The sequence below is a fragment of the Lissotriton vulgaris genome, chromosome 4_1 (assembly GCF_964263255.1).
Source record: "Lissotriton vulgaris chromosome 4_1, aLisVul1.2, whole genome shotgun sequence".
NCBI classification, from domain to species: domain Eukaryota; kingdom Metazoa; phylum Chordata; class Amphibia; order Caudata; family Salamandridae; genus Lissotriton; species Lissotriton vulgaris.
This window is the reverse complement of record NC_141691.1, coordinates 1,281,444,418-1,281,457,997: the sequence shown is the minus strand read 5'-3', so window position 1 is coordinate 1,281,457,997 and position 13,580 is coordinate 1,281,444,418. Positions and strand designations below refer to the sequence as shown.

Below are 13,580 nucleotides of genomic sequence, written 5' to 3'. Positions count from 1 at the left end.
ATAGATATATATATTCACTGAAAAAACCAAAGGTTATACACTATATATAGTTAGGAATTAGCCTTTAAAAAACCAATGAAATTCACTAAAAAAACCATAGGTTTTAGGCCTTATATAGTTAGGAATTAACATATAAAAAACCATTGAAATTCCTCCTATATAGTTATCTGGACATTTTATTGACATAAAACCCAATGAAATTCCATATATAGTTAGTTGCAATAACTATATATCGCGCACCCGCAATCCACTGCTGATGATGTCACATATTACATCATTCATGACATGGTCAGTGACATCACTGATGACATCACTGATGACATCATCCAGTGACTGTGTGTTTCTGTAAAGTTTAAATATGTTTTACATATTGAAGAATGAGTGGATGTATAAGTGTGTGGATGAAGGATTTAGTAGGTGCGTGACTGACTGAGCGAGTGAATGAATGTGTCTTACTGAATGCATGGGTTAATGACTAAACTGTCTGAAAGTGTGCATCAATATGTCTGTTGTTCTGCAAGCTGCTGCATGTGTTGATCAGTAGCTATATGAGTGGCTATATAGCTTATTGATTGGTTGCCCAAGTATTTGTATGGAAGACTTAGTGTGTGTGTAACTGGCTGGGAGGCGAGTGACTATGTGCAGATCAATGTGTACTTGTATCAGTAATTGTATAAGAGAGTAAGTATGTGCTAGTATATGTTTGGAAAAGTAAGGTGTTCTGTGTTTAACTGTATAGATGAGGAAATCGAAGTGTGATTGATTCTTTACAGGACTGACTAGGTGTGTGAGTAACTCCATGGATGAGTGGCAGTGTGTGTGTCTGCATAGGTGTATGAGTGCATATGACAGTGTTGTAAAAATGAGTGACATTATGTACGAGTGATTGTATGGGTGAATGAGTGAATGTGTACTGAGACGTAGGAATCAGTGAGTGCATATGTAGTAACTGGTATTGGTGTGTCATGATGTCATCAGTGATGTCATTTGAGATGTCATCAGTTATGTCATCAGTGATGTCATTTGAGATGTCATCAGTGATGTCATCAGTGATGTCACTGACCATGTCATGAATGATGTAATATGTGACATCATCAGCAGTGGATTGCGGCTGCGCGATATATAGTTATTGCAACTAACTATATATGGAATTTCATTGGGTTTTATGTCAATAAAATGTCCAGCTAACTATATAGGAGGAATTTCAATGGTTTTTTATATGTTAATTCCTAACTATATAAGGCCTAAAACCTATGTTTTTTTTAGTGAATTTCATTGGTTTTTTAAAGGCTAATTCCTAACTGTATATAGTGTATAACCTTTGGTTTTTTCAGTGAATTTCATTGGTTTTTTAAATGCTAATATATATATATATATATATATATATATATATATATATATATATATATATATATATTACCTACTGGCGGTCGCCAGTAGGTATATATAGTTAGGATTTTTTCCCTATGGGATTTCTGAAAATTCTATGCCTAATAACTTTTGCGTTTGTGGACGGAATTGGCTGAAATTTTCAGGAAAATGGCACATTTTGTTTCTGAGCAGCCCTTGAAAATTTGGGGGGGTTTTGTGGAGGGGGGGCCGAGAAAAAAGGGGGGTCCCAAAACGCCTTTTTCCCATGTTAATTTCCATAGGGCGGTTGGACTCACTTTTAGCCCGAACGGCTGAATGGATTTTCACGAAACTTGGCAAAATTGCAGGGACTGTTAGCCTGATGTGCCTTTGCTAGGTCTCAATATATGTGCTTCAGTGGATTTTGAGAAATTAACGTTTAAATCAAGATATATATCTGTAACAGCGCTCCGGGCAGCTATCCGGTTAGCGAACCTTTCGCGTAACGGAACTTTGCGATGAGAAGCTGATTGGCCCTCCGGTGTCTGTCAACATTCTAAACAGTCCGGAGCGGCCGCCATCTTGTCTCTCGGTAGGATCGAGAGACAAGAGGAGGCCAAAACAAAGGGGGAAATTACCATAAGGGGGCATAGTAGATCCTCGTTGACCCCCTAGGTTGTATGTGGAGGTTTTAAAAGGGCCTAGGAGGGTCCAAAAAAAAAAATTTTTTTTTGCGCGGTAAGCGCCAAGTTCGCGAACCGGATAGCTTTCTGGGCAGCGAACTTTATGGATAAAAGAATGAAAGACTTTTCTAATACTGTATGTTAATTGTTTGTTGTTTTTCTTGTTTTTTCTTGTTTTCTTTTTTTTAAAGTGTTTTTTTTATTTTGATTCTTTTTCATAATTTATTAAACTTTCTAACATTTCAGTGTCTGAAATGTCATTATTTTCTTGAAATATTGTTTGCAATCTGTGAGGTTGCAAAATGTCCTCATTTGCAAGGAGGAGATCTACTGCTTGGACACATTGCAGCAGTTCATTATCCAAGCTTTCATCCATAAATTCCATGTCAATTGGTTCAATTAATTCCTGGCTGCTCTCTTCCAGGTCCATCTCAAAAGAAACATGCTGCTCGCCTTCCATTTTGCCTGAAATTTGGATTAAAAAAATATATATTAGTAGAGATAGGGCACTGTTGGGATTAATTTTAGATAGGCAGTTTTTATCAGTGAATTTATCTTTTGGCAGTGTATAGTATGAGAGTGGAAATAGGACTATAAAAAAGTGTATGTGATTTAACCAAGACAAGCCTTACTCCATTGATAACTATAACAGAGAAGTCTATCTAAATACATTACTACTACAGAGGGATAGTGTATATCTAGCAGAAAAAGTCTACTATATTAAGTCATAGTGCACAATATATTAAATTATAACTTACCTTCACAAAGAAGTTGAAGTTTTTTGAAGCTATTGAAATAGGAGGTACAACAAGAAGTAGTAGTCAAAATGGCTGTGTTTCCTTCTCTCCCTTTATATATATACAGGTATATAACCAATTAAATGTCAGGTAATAAAAGTAGAAAATGAAAGTAACATTTTCATTGGTTGTCAATTCCAACAATTCAGATGTGTTTTGTGAAGTAATTTACCTCACGGTACTTGGAGAGGTCTACAGGCTAAATGGCTAAATGGAATTTCAATGAAATTTGTGAGAATGGAAGGGATTGTTATGTAGTATGAGCTAATCTATATTTGGTGAGAGTGTCTCTAGTCGTTTTTCTGTAAATTACTTTCCCGCCTTTTTTTAGGACCGCTTTCCGGGAAGCTGCCCGGTTAGCGAACCTTAAGCGTCACGGGAGTCCACCATTTTGTGTTTCGTTCGCATTAAGATACAAGATGGAGGGCAAATAATGTTTAGAATGGGTAGAAGGGGTCATGGTAGACTTATCTTGACCCCCTAGGTTTTCTGAGCGTGGCTGAGGAGGCTTATAGGTGCGGAAAAAAAAACTTTTTAAAAAAAAATTCCGCGAGGTTAGCTTTCGGTTAGCGAACCGGGTAGCGCTCCGGGGAGCGAATTTTGTGGAAAATTAGTGAAAAAAGTTAGAGAAAAATAATAATTGTGAGTGATCAGATGTAGGGTAGCTCTGAGAAGAGCTTTTGGGTTTATGGTACATTTAGGTACTTATAAGTAGGTACCAATGCACAGTCTTAAATTCAGAATGAAAATTCTGTTGCCCTCATCTGAGAAGTGAACTCCATCTCCTCTGTAGATATCTTGCATGTAGTAACGCAAGTTATTGTTGTACAGAGAGCCCATTCCATGGTCTCTCATGTAAGCTGAAACAGATTTGTTTACATGCTTCCTCGCTTTCTCAATTTGTGGACAAAATTGGTTGGACCACCTCCATTTCTGTCTTTGGCATATATTGGAATATACCAAGGCAGTTTGAGGAAAAAGTGCCATTAATTGCTCAAAGGTGTCCTTTAAAAGCATTTCCAGACCTACCCCTGTCAAAGTGCCCAAATCATTACCTCCACAGTGCACTATTAACAGGTCAGGTTTAGGCAAATGCATAAAGGTTTTCACCAATGGTATCAATTGGTGACATTTTAATCCTCTTTGGCCCAACCACTTAATTTCCACATCTTGTAAATTGAGGTTAGGTAAATTTCTGCTTTCAGCATACCTTTGAGCCCAGTGGATGTAACTATGTCCAACAATCCAGACCTTAAACATGGTGGGAGAAGGTTGTTCTGCAGTCAGATGAAGTGTGGTAATGAAAGGGCAGTTGAAACAGTAGGAGTTTCTAAAGAAAAAAAACTGTGGATTTACAATGCTAATGATTCATTAGCAGTGATTGGTGCATTTCCATTTCTGAAAACAGAAAGTTAGGGTGCATGGATGTGTTCTTTGAAAGATGTAATTTGAATGGTCAAGGAAGAAACATTTAATGAAAGATTGCACTGGATACGCAGGTGCACTGAGAGTTCAGAGTTCAATTGAAACATTGTTGTGTGAATTTGCAAACATGAGAGGTCTTCCAGGAGGTGGTTGCTATGGAAACAAGGCAGACAGGGCAGAGGGGGGAAGGGTTTTGATTTGAAAAAAGTGAGGGAAGAGGTATGATTGGCTAATATGAGAGATATGTGAAAAGAATATCTGTATTTCTGTGCTTTCAATAGCTGCAGCCTTTGGAGTGCATCCTTTTTCTTCTGCTGAAGACAATTTGGTGTATTTCTCAGACTGTTTTCAAAACTCAAAAAATATTTGCTAAGGTGAGAAAAGATTTATTTAATTTAGATAGAGAATAGTATGATTTAAGGAGAAAATGATGAAGAAAGCTGTGTTTTTAAAATGTGGTTTTGTCTCTAGTGATATACAAATAGAATTTGTTTCTTTGAGAAATTGTAATTGCATATTTGGTGTAACATTCTGGCATGCAGTAACACAAGTTATTGTGGTACATGGAGCCCATTTTATGGTCTGTTATGTAAGCTGAAACAGAGATGTTGCTTTTAACGTTTTTACCTATCACGTACTTGACATTTGACAGCTTTTGATATTTGCTATTAAAAAACCATTGAAATTCACAGAAAAAACCATAGGTTATAGTCCATATATAGTTAGGAATTTGCATTTACAAAACCTTGAAAATTCAATGAAAAAACCATTGGTTTTAGGCCATATATAGTTAGGGATTTGCATTTAGAAAACCTTATTTTACTCGCATAAAACCATTGAAATTCCATATATAGTTATAAGCGCTAACTATATATCGCGCACCCGCAATCCACTGCTGATGATGTCACATATTACATCATTCATGACATGGTTAGTGACATCACTGATGACATCACTGATGACATCTCAAATGACATCACTGATGACATCACTGATAACATCTCATTTGACATGACTGATCACATCACTGATGATATCATTCATGTGATAATACCATGAACCTCTTCAGACTCTAATATAACCTTAGATACAATCAGTGTAAACAGACAGTCACAGACTGTCACTCATCCATGGAGTTACTCACACACCTAGTCAGTTATGCCAAAAATCAATCACACCTCCATTTTCTCAACTATACAGTTATACACACCTTACTTATTCAAACATATACTAACACATATTTACTTTACTCTCTTATACAATCTCTGATACATGTTCACAATGATCCATACAGCCACTCACACATTCACTGGCTCTTATGCACAGTTATTTATAGATGTCAACTCTCACATGTACTGTGTTTTACATATGTACTTAATTTGACATGTAGCACTGAGATATCCATTCACTCACTAATACACTCATGCACAGTCAACCGCCCATACAGCTGTTTCCACATGCACTTTTGAATCTATACATATAGTGAATCAACTACTCACACATCTATGTACAGAGTCACACACCTCCCAGCCACCCATACACACATACTCAGTTTCCCATACAAATACTTGGACAACCAATCAATAACCCATACAGTTACTCATATAGCTACTGATCAACATATGCAGCAGTTTGTAGAACAACAGATATAATGATGCACAAATTAAAACAGTTTAGTCACTAACCCATGCACTCAGTGAGACACATTTAATCACTCACTCAATCAGTCAGTCATGCACCTAGTAAATCCTTCATCCAGACACTTATATATCCACTCATTCTTCAATATGTAAAACATATTTTAACTTTACAGAAACATACAGTCACTGGATGTTGTAATCAGTGATGTCATCAGTGATGTCATTTGAGATGTCATCAGTGATGTCATCAGTGATGTCACTAACCATGTCATGAATGATGTAATATGTGACATCATCAGCAGTGGATTGCGGGTGCGCGATATATAGTTAGCGCTTATAACTATATATGGAATTTCAATGGTTTTATGCGAGTAAAATAAGGTTTTCTAAATGCAAATCCCTAACTATATATGGCCTAAAACCAATGGTTTTTTCATTGAATATATATATATATATATATATATATATATATATATATATAGGAGGAATTTCAATGGTTTTTTATATGTTAATTCCTAACTATATAATGCCTAAAACCTATGGTTTACTGCTCTGATACTAAAATAATCTGTTCATTAGGTTTCCAAACCTTGTACCACCCAGGTACAGGCATTAATTACCCACAGTGCCTCTATGAACTATATACCTCATCTAAAGACATTGGGGCAGATTTACAAGCCCCATGCGCCACTTTTGCGCCATTTCCCCCTGTTATAAATGACGCAAAAGTGGCGCAAGGGGTTTGTAAATCTGCCCCATTATGTTTAGGAGGGCGTTAAAACGTCATACACCTCGGGCAGAGATAATGTATTCACAAGAATTCTAAGTTGCTGAATAGTGTACGTATCAGACTTCATAGCTTTGTACATAGATAGTTTTTCTAAGCGCTATACATTTGAGGCATCAAAAATGCATTCCTATGGCTTCTAGGCGCTCCATAGTTCGGATATAGACACTGGTTGCAGCCCTGCTCTCGTTTGACTTCATACCACAACTCAGTTCATTGAAGTCAATGTATTTTATGTTACATCGATGTATGCATGTCGCATGTAAGTAAGATGCATATATGTATGTCGGAGCATTCACCAGTTACTAGGCGCTATGTACAAACTTCACTCTTCAATTTTCATTCATTCAGCAGGGTTTCTCCTACTTTGGAAGCGGCCCGTGGGCATATTGTAGCTCAATTCTTTATTAAAAATTAAATACAAAAAAACATAAGGACGCGTAGTCAAATCCCCTCGCAGGAACATAATGCACTGATGACGCATAAACGTAATAATAGCTTCTTGGCGCTATCCAATTTATAAACATGCATGGTGCGCTGAGATTGCTTCTAAGCCACATACATATCAGAACAGGCATACTTCATGAAGGTCGTGGGGACTGCACACTTGGGGGCACACCTCATGTTGGCGCTAGGTTTCTAGGCACCACACATGTCGCGTGCGACCATAACGTTTATTTAAGTTGGTGAGGTGGGAGTTTTCACTTCCTTCCCCAGCCCGACTGTAATTCTAGATTTCATGACTCCTATCTGGGGCTAGCCACCTCGTCGGGAGCCTTATCAATGACTGTCGCCTTCCCCCCTCCCCCCCAACACATGGGAAGTGAGAGCACTGGGGCTGAGGAGGGTGGCTGGCAGAGGAGGGGGTGCAGAGAAGCCTTTAAGAGGATAAGGCAGAGCTCTCCGGGCCACCAGTCCACCGCAGGGGGCAGCAGGAGCCAGAGGGGAGGTGGCAGCTCTGAACAGCCCAGAGCCTTCAAGGAGCAGGAAGGGGAGGGGGAGAGGCAGGAGGAAGGCGCTGAGGGAGGGGGGAGCAGTGCTCGGCTGCAAGGGAGAGGAGCAGGGCATAGGGGGAGACAGAAGGCAGGGGGTGGTCTAAACCAGGGAACGTGTCAGAGGGGCTGTAGGTAGACATTGTGGGAGGTGAGGCGGGATCTCTGAAGCGGAAGGGCTCAAAGGTAAATAGAACCATGCCTCATTAAGGAAAAATCGTAGGACTATTCTTTTTTTTTTTTTTTTGACTAAAATACGTGTCCAGCTGCCTTAACAAGTCCAAAGCACGCTTTCCCCATGATCATAGGCAATGGCACTGCTCAGTCAGGTGAATGATGCTTTTTAAATAGATGTATAAAACACTCCCAGGTTAGAGGACGCCCCTCTGATGAATGCTGAGGGACAGCACACTTTGGGGTCTGACGCTTCACTGTAAAAGCTGTATCCCCCTCTTCTTGGCTGTAGTTTTGGCATCTTCTTTCAGTCATCACAGTGGTTGGCAAGTGTAGTTTGTATCTGGGACTTCTGCAAGACTAGCCGCATGTGTTGCCAGATGTGGGATAGTGTGGGCCACGGTTCAGCAAGGTCACATGATGTCAGCACGCTTGTCACGCACTTTGCTCTTAGATTTAGTCCGGGCTTTGAAAGCAGCAGAGTTGTACATATGCTTTTCCACTCGTGTGATCTTGCTGGCTTTGATAGCAGCTGCATCCAACACAAGAGGAGGACCCAGTTCCAAGATGTCTCGGAGGAGTTCATTATTCTGGAGATGATGTTGCACTCCCGAGCCCAGGACTTCTTTGAAGGCGTTGTATGTTCTCCTCCTAACCCAGCTATCTATGTACATACACTCCAGGTCAAACTTGATGGTCTCCTCGTGGCACTCTCCGTTCTCTATGAAGTGCAATACGTCTCTGAAAATAGAGCGTTGCTTGCGGCGGTCCAGTTTAGCCCGATACTTGTTGCTGTCCGTCGCCAGGGCTTTCAGCTTTGTACAAAGCAGGTCAGTGTCTTCATAGAAGAAATCCTCCTCCAGTTCTCTGGCCAGTTCAAACAGCAGCGCGATGGTCTCACCAACTACAATGCGCAGGTTGACATTTTCACTGGACAGTACGCTGGGCAGCTTGGATAAGTGGTTTAGAAGGATCTTTTCCACTTGTGAATTGGGGCAGATTGTCAGCAGCAGGGACCATGAATGCAGGGCACTGCAGTGCAGTTGCTGTGTCTGAGGGTTGTGCTGCACAGTGTTGGGTGAAGTAGCATTCAAGTATGAAGAGCTGAAGATTCCCTCTAGGCAAGTGAGGCATGTACCTAAATCCTCAACATCAGCTGCAACCAAGTAACAGCACATTGCTAGGGCAGAGGCACAGCTTTGCCGGGCGATTAGGCTGGCTGAGGCATCAGTGAGGATATTGATTAGAAGTGGCTTAAGACTCCGGAAAATTTCCTCCCCTTCAGGCCCAGAACCCATTTGAAGGCTCAGCAGTGTAAGCACATTAGCAGCCAAAGACTGCTCCTCCCCTTTCCCTTTCTTCATACATCGCTCCAAAGCATCTGTGAGAGTGAGACACCATCTTCTTTCGGCGCCCTCTGAGCTCTACCCGCTCCCGCCCGCAGTTGCAAAGATCCCTGGAACCTGCAGTCCCGCCTCCGCAAACGCCCCTTTCACGAGGGCGCTGCGGGACTATTCTCTCCGTCCCGCCCGCCCACTTCTACCGCTGCCCGCCCCCCGCAGCCCGCACCCTGCACCCAATCCCCGCACCAACCTACCTACGCTGCTGCTCGGCCAAAGCGTCTCCTCTTCTCCCGGGGCTCCCTCCGCACACGGGAGCCCCGTACCAGCCCACACTTCTCCTCAGGCCTGCATCACCCGGTCTCCCCCTCGGCACGGGAGACCGGTCCGGACATCGAAGGCTTCCCCCAGGCAGGGGGAAGCGGCTCCTCAGGCCTGCATCACCCGGTCTCCCCCTCGGCACGGGAGACCGGTCCGGACATCGAAGGCTTCCCCCAGGCAGGGGGAAGCGGAAACCACGTCCTCCCGGCCCCGCCCACAACCAGGCGGCGGCCATCTTCAGGCGGCTCGGGCCGCGGCGGTGATCTCGGGGGGCAAAACGAGGAGTGAGCACCCTCGAAATCGAAAAAATAAACACAAAAATGAAAGAGAGAAGCCCCCCAAGCCCCCCCCCAAGCCCCGCCCAAAAAAAAAAATCGCGAAAAATCGTGGGGTGCGCGCACGCGTTCGCGCTTATAGATATATAATTGATTTCTCTTCTAATTTTCTCAGGAACCACTGGAGGTATTTACACAATTTTACCAAAAGCGTGATCTGCATACCAGACACTACCATTTTGACAAGTTTGGTGTAATTCCCTTCAGCGGTTCAAGCTGTAGCTGAGTCTAAAGGTCCTATGGAAATTAACATGGGAAAAACACGTTTTGGGACCCCCCTTTTTTCTCAGCCCCCACTTGACGAATCCCCCCCAAACTTTCAGGGAAGGAGCGGAGCGGAGCGAGCCATCTTCTTTGAGAAATTTGCGAAGATTCATCAACCAGGGCCAAAGTTATTCACAATAGAATGTTGGGGATTTCCTATGGGAAACCGTCCAAACTATATATACCTACTGGCGACCGCCAGTAGGTAATATATATATATATATATATATATATATATATATATATATATATATATATATATATATATATATATATATATATATATATATATATATATATATATATATTACCTACTGGCGTTCGCCAGTAGGTATATATAGTTAGGATAAATTCCCTATGGGACTTTTGAAAATTCTATGTCTAATAACTTTGGCGTTTGTGGATGGAATCGGCTGAAATTTTCAGGAAAATGGCACATTTTGTTTCTGAGCAGCTCCTGAAAATTTGGTGGGGTTTCGTCAAGGGGGGGCTGAGAAAAAAGGGGGGTCCCAAAACGCGTTTTTTGCATTGAGTTTTCCATAGGGCGGTTGGACTCACTTTTAGCTCGAACGGCTGAATGGATTTGCACGAAACTTGGCAAAATTGTAGGGACTGTTAGCCCGATGTGCCTTTGCTAGGTCTCAATATATGTGCTCCAGTAGTTTTTGAGAAATTAACGTTTAAATCAAGATATATATCTGTAACAGCGCTCTGGGCAGCGATCCGGTCCGCTTACTTTTCGCTTATCGGAACTTTGCGCGCAGAAAGCTGATTGGCTCTCCGGTGTCTGTCAACATTCTAAACAGTCCGGAGCGGCCGCCATCTTGTCTCTCGGTAGGATCGAGAGAGAAGAAGAGGTGAAAAACGAAGGGTGAATTTAATGAAAGGGGGCAAGGTATCCCCCTTTTGACCCCCTAGGAATGCTGTTGGGGTTATTAAAGGGACCCGTGGGGAAAAGAAAAAAAAAATGATTTTTCACGGTAGAAGCGCTTCACGGGCCGCGAACTGGGCCGCAAACTGGTAGCGAAACGGGAATTCGCCATTTTGTGCTTCGTAAATTAAATTACTAGTTATAAGTGGGTACGGGAGACGTATCCTAATCCCCTATGTTTCCTGAGGGTGGGTGAGGAGGCTGATATATGTTGATACATCTCTTCCAGCGGCTGTGCGTGAGCTTTTTTTTTTTTTTTGCTGCGTGACAGTCCGGAGCGGCCGCCATCTTGTCTCTCGGTAGGATCGAGAGAGAAGAAAAGGTGAAAAACTAAGGGGGAATTTAATGAAAGGGGGCAAGGTATCCCTCTCTTGACCCCCTAGGAATGTTGTTGGGGTTATTAAAGGGTCCCGTGGGGAAAATAAAAAAAAAATGATTTTTCACGGTAGAAGCGCTTCACGGGCCGCGAACTGGGCCGCAAACTGGTAGCGAAACGGGAATTCGCCATTTTGTGCTTCGTTAATTAAAGTACTAGGTATAAGGGGGTGCGGGAGACATATCCTAATCCCCTATGTTTCCTGAGGGTGGCTGAGGAGGCTGATATATGTTGATATATCTCTTCCAGCGGCTGCTCCATCTTGCCTTTTTTCGAATGCCACAATTTTGTCGTGCACGGCAGCCATTTTAGATGCCAGGCTGGTCCCAGGCTATCACCTACCCCTGCGGATGTAGTTTATGGCCCCAACTGTAGAGAATTCAGACATGCCAATCCTCCTGATTCAGGCGTGTGAGTACTGATTTCAGTGCTAGTCTCCCGCCTCCCGATTTCTGCAAGCAAAAACCCGGGGGCATATTACTAACAACTAGCGATAATTTTTGTCTATAACTTGTTTAGAGACAAAAATTATCGCCGCACATCGGCGATTTTTATCGCAGATAAACCTTGCTATTATCGCAGAAAAGTCAGCGATATTCATGTATTATCGACCTAATGCTCTTAGCCATGTTATCCACCTCCCATTGGATAACATGGCTAAGAACTGCTCAGGGCAGGTGTTAGATTTTGGAGATATTCGCGCTTAGCGCGAATATCTCCAAAAGTTGGTAATAGAAGGTAGCGATGTTAGGGACTGTTTCCAGTCGCTAACATCTTGGCACGCCACTTTGCATGTCATTAGTGATAAGTATCACTGACATGCAAAGCCGGGCCCAAGATGGTCGCTATCTCCTTTTAGGTGTCACTAACTGGTGTTAGCGACAGCTTGATAATAGGGAAATAATTTTATCTCCGCTTTCATGGTTTTTAAAGCCAAAAAAGCGGAGATAAACCCCCTTGATAATATGCCCCACGATTCCTTGGGGGTTTCAGCTGACAGGGCTTGGTATTGTGTTACATGGTAATTTTTCCATGAAACGTCAGAGGGTCGATGTAGGGGTTCTAGAAGAGGTGATAAACCATTTAAGCCTCATGAACAAGCGCATGGTCTTTTAAAGATTTGTGAAGTACTCGGGGCGGCGGTGTGTGTGTGCCCTCTTTCAGGAGCGGGCGGGGGGGCACTGCCAGCAACTTGCCAGGTCAGGTAGTGTTCAACACGTGCATCACTCTTTCTCTGCCTGCTATTGCGCTCCATGCTTCGGAAAGGTAAGAAAAAGAACGTGCATTTGAGTTTGAAATGTCCGATCCTGCAGCAGCACACTCCCAAAGCCCACACATGACAATAACCCGATTCAAGGCCCCATTCACCCGTTTTTCAAAAAATAGATAACACTCCAACAAATTAAGGTTATAAAACTTTATTAACTTTTAACGATAATGAACAGAACAAAAACTAAAAACATTTAAACATTTATTAACACAAAAAGCAACAATGGTTAGAAGCTGTCTTTTGTGCGAATAGTCCCAAGGCAGCACAACGTGCAGAGTTCTGGACGGCACCCAGGTGATGTCGCCTGGGTGCCGCACTGGTTTAGGGATCCTACAATGCTGCTCCGAAAATTGGCGTGGGGCGTCCCGGGTGGGGCGGGGGGAGGCCTCGTCAGTAGCGGTCTGTTGTGCGAATAGTCCCAAGGCAGCACAACGTGCAGAGTTCTGGACGGCACCCAGGTGATGTCGCCTGGGTGCCGCACTGGTTTAGGGATCCTACAATGCAGCACAGAAAAACAGCGTGGGGCGTCCCGGGTGGTGCGGGGGGAGGCCTCGTCAGTAGCGGTCTGTGTCCAGTGTCACATGGCTGACACAACATGTACGACAGGCACCCAGGTGATGTCCAGTAAACTGCCGCACTGGTTTTGGTATCCTACAATGCTGCTCCGAAAATTGGCGTGCGGCGGCCCGGGGGGGGGGGGGGAGGCGGCGTGAACGGGTCTCCCCAGGTGGCGGCCATCTAGCTGAGTTGCGCTCGCTCTTGCGGCCACAGCGTCTCGCTCACCATGTTGTGGAGTTGCTCCCACTCTTGCAGTGCAGCGATAGGCGGCTGCCACATGGCTGTCAAAATGGCGGACGGCTCTTCGGTTTTGGGCCTGGTCCACTGAAATGGCCCT

The 13,580-nt window shown here is 43.1% G+C and overlaps 1 pseudogene; it reads right to left on the bottom strand.

Annotated features, from left to right (window-relative positions):
- Window positions 1–7,942: 7,942 nt before the first annotated feature.
- The window catches only part of LOC147723132 (interferon-related developmental regulator 2 pseudogene), a 78,482-nt pseudogene continuing 72,844 nt past the window's right edge, over window positions 7,943–13,580 (bottom strand).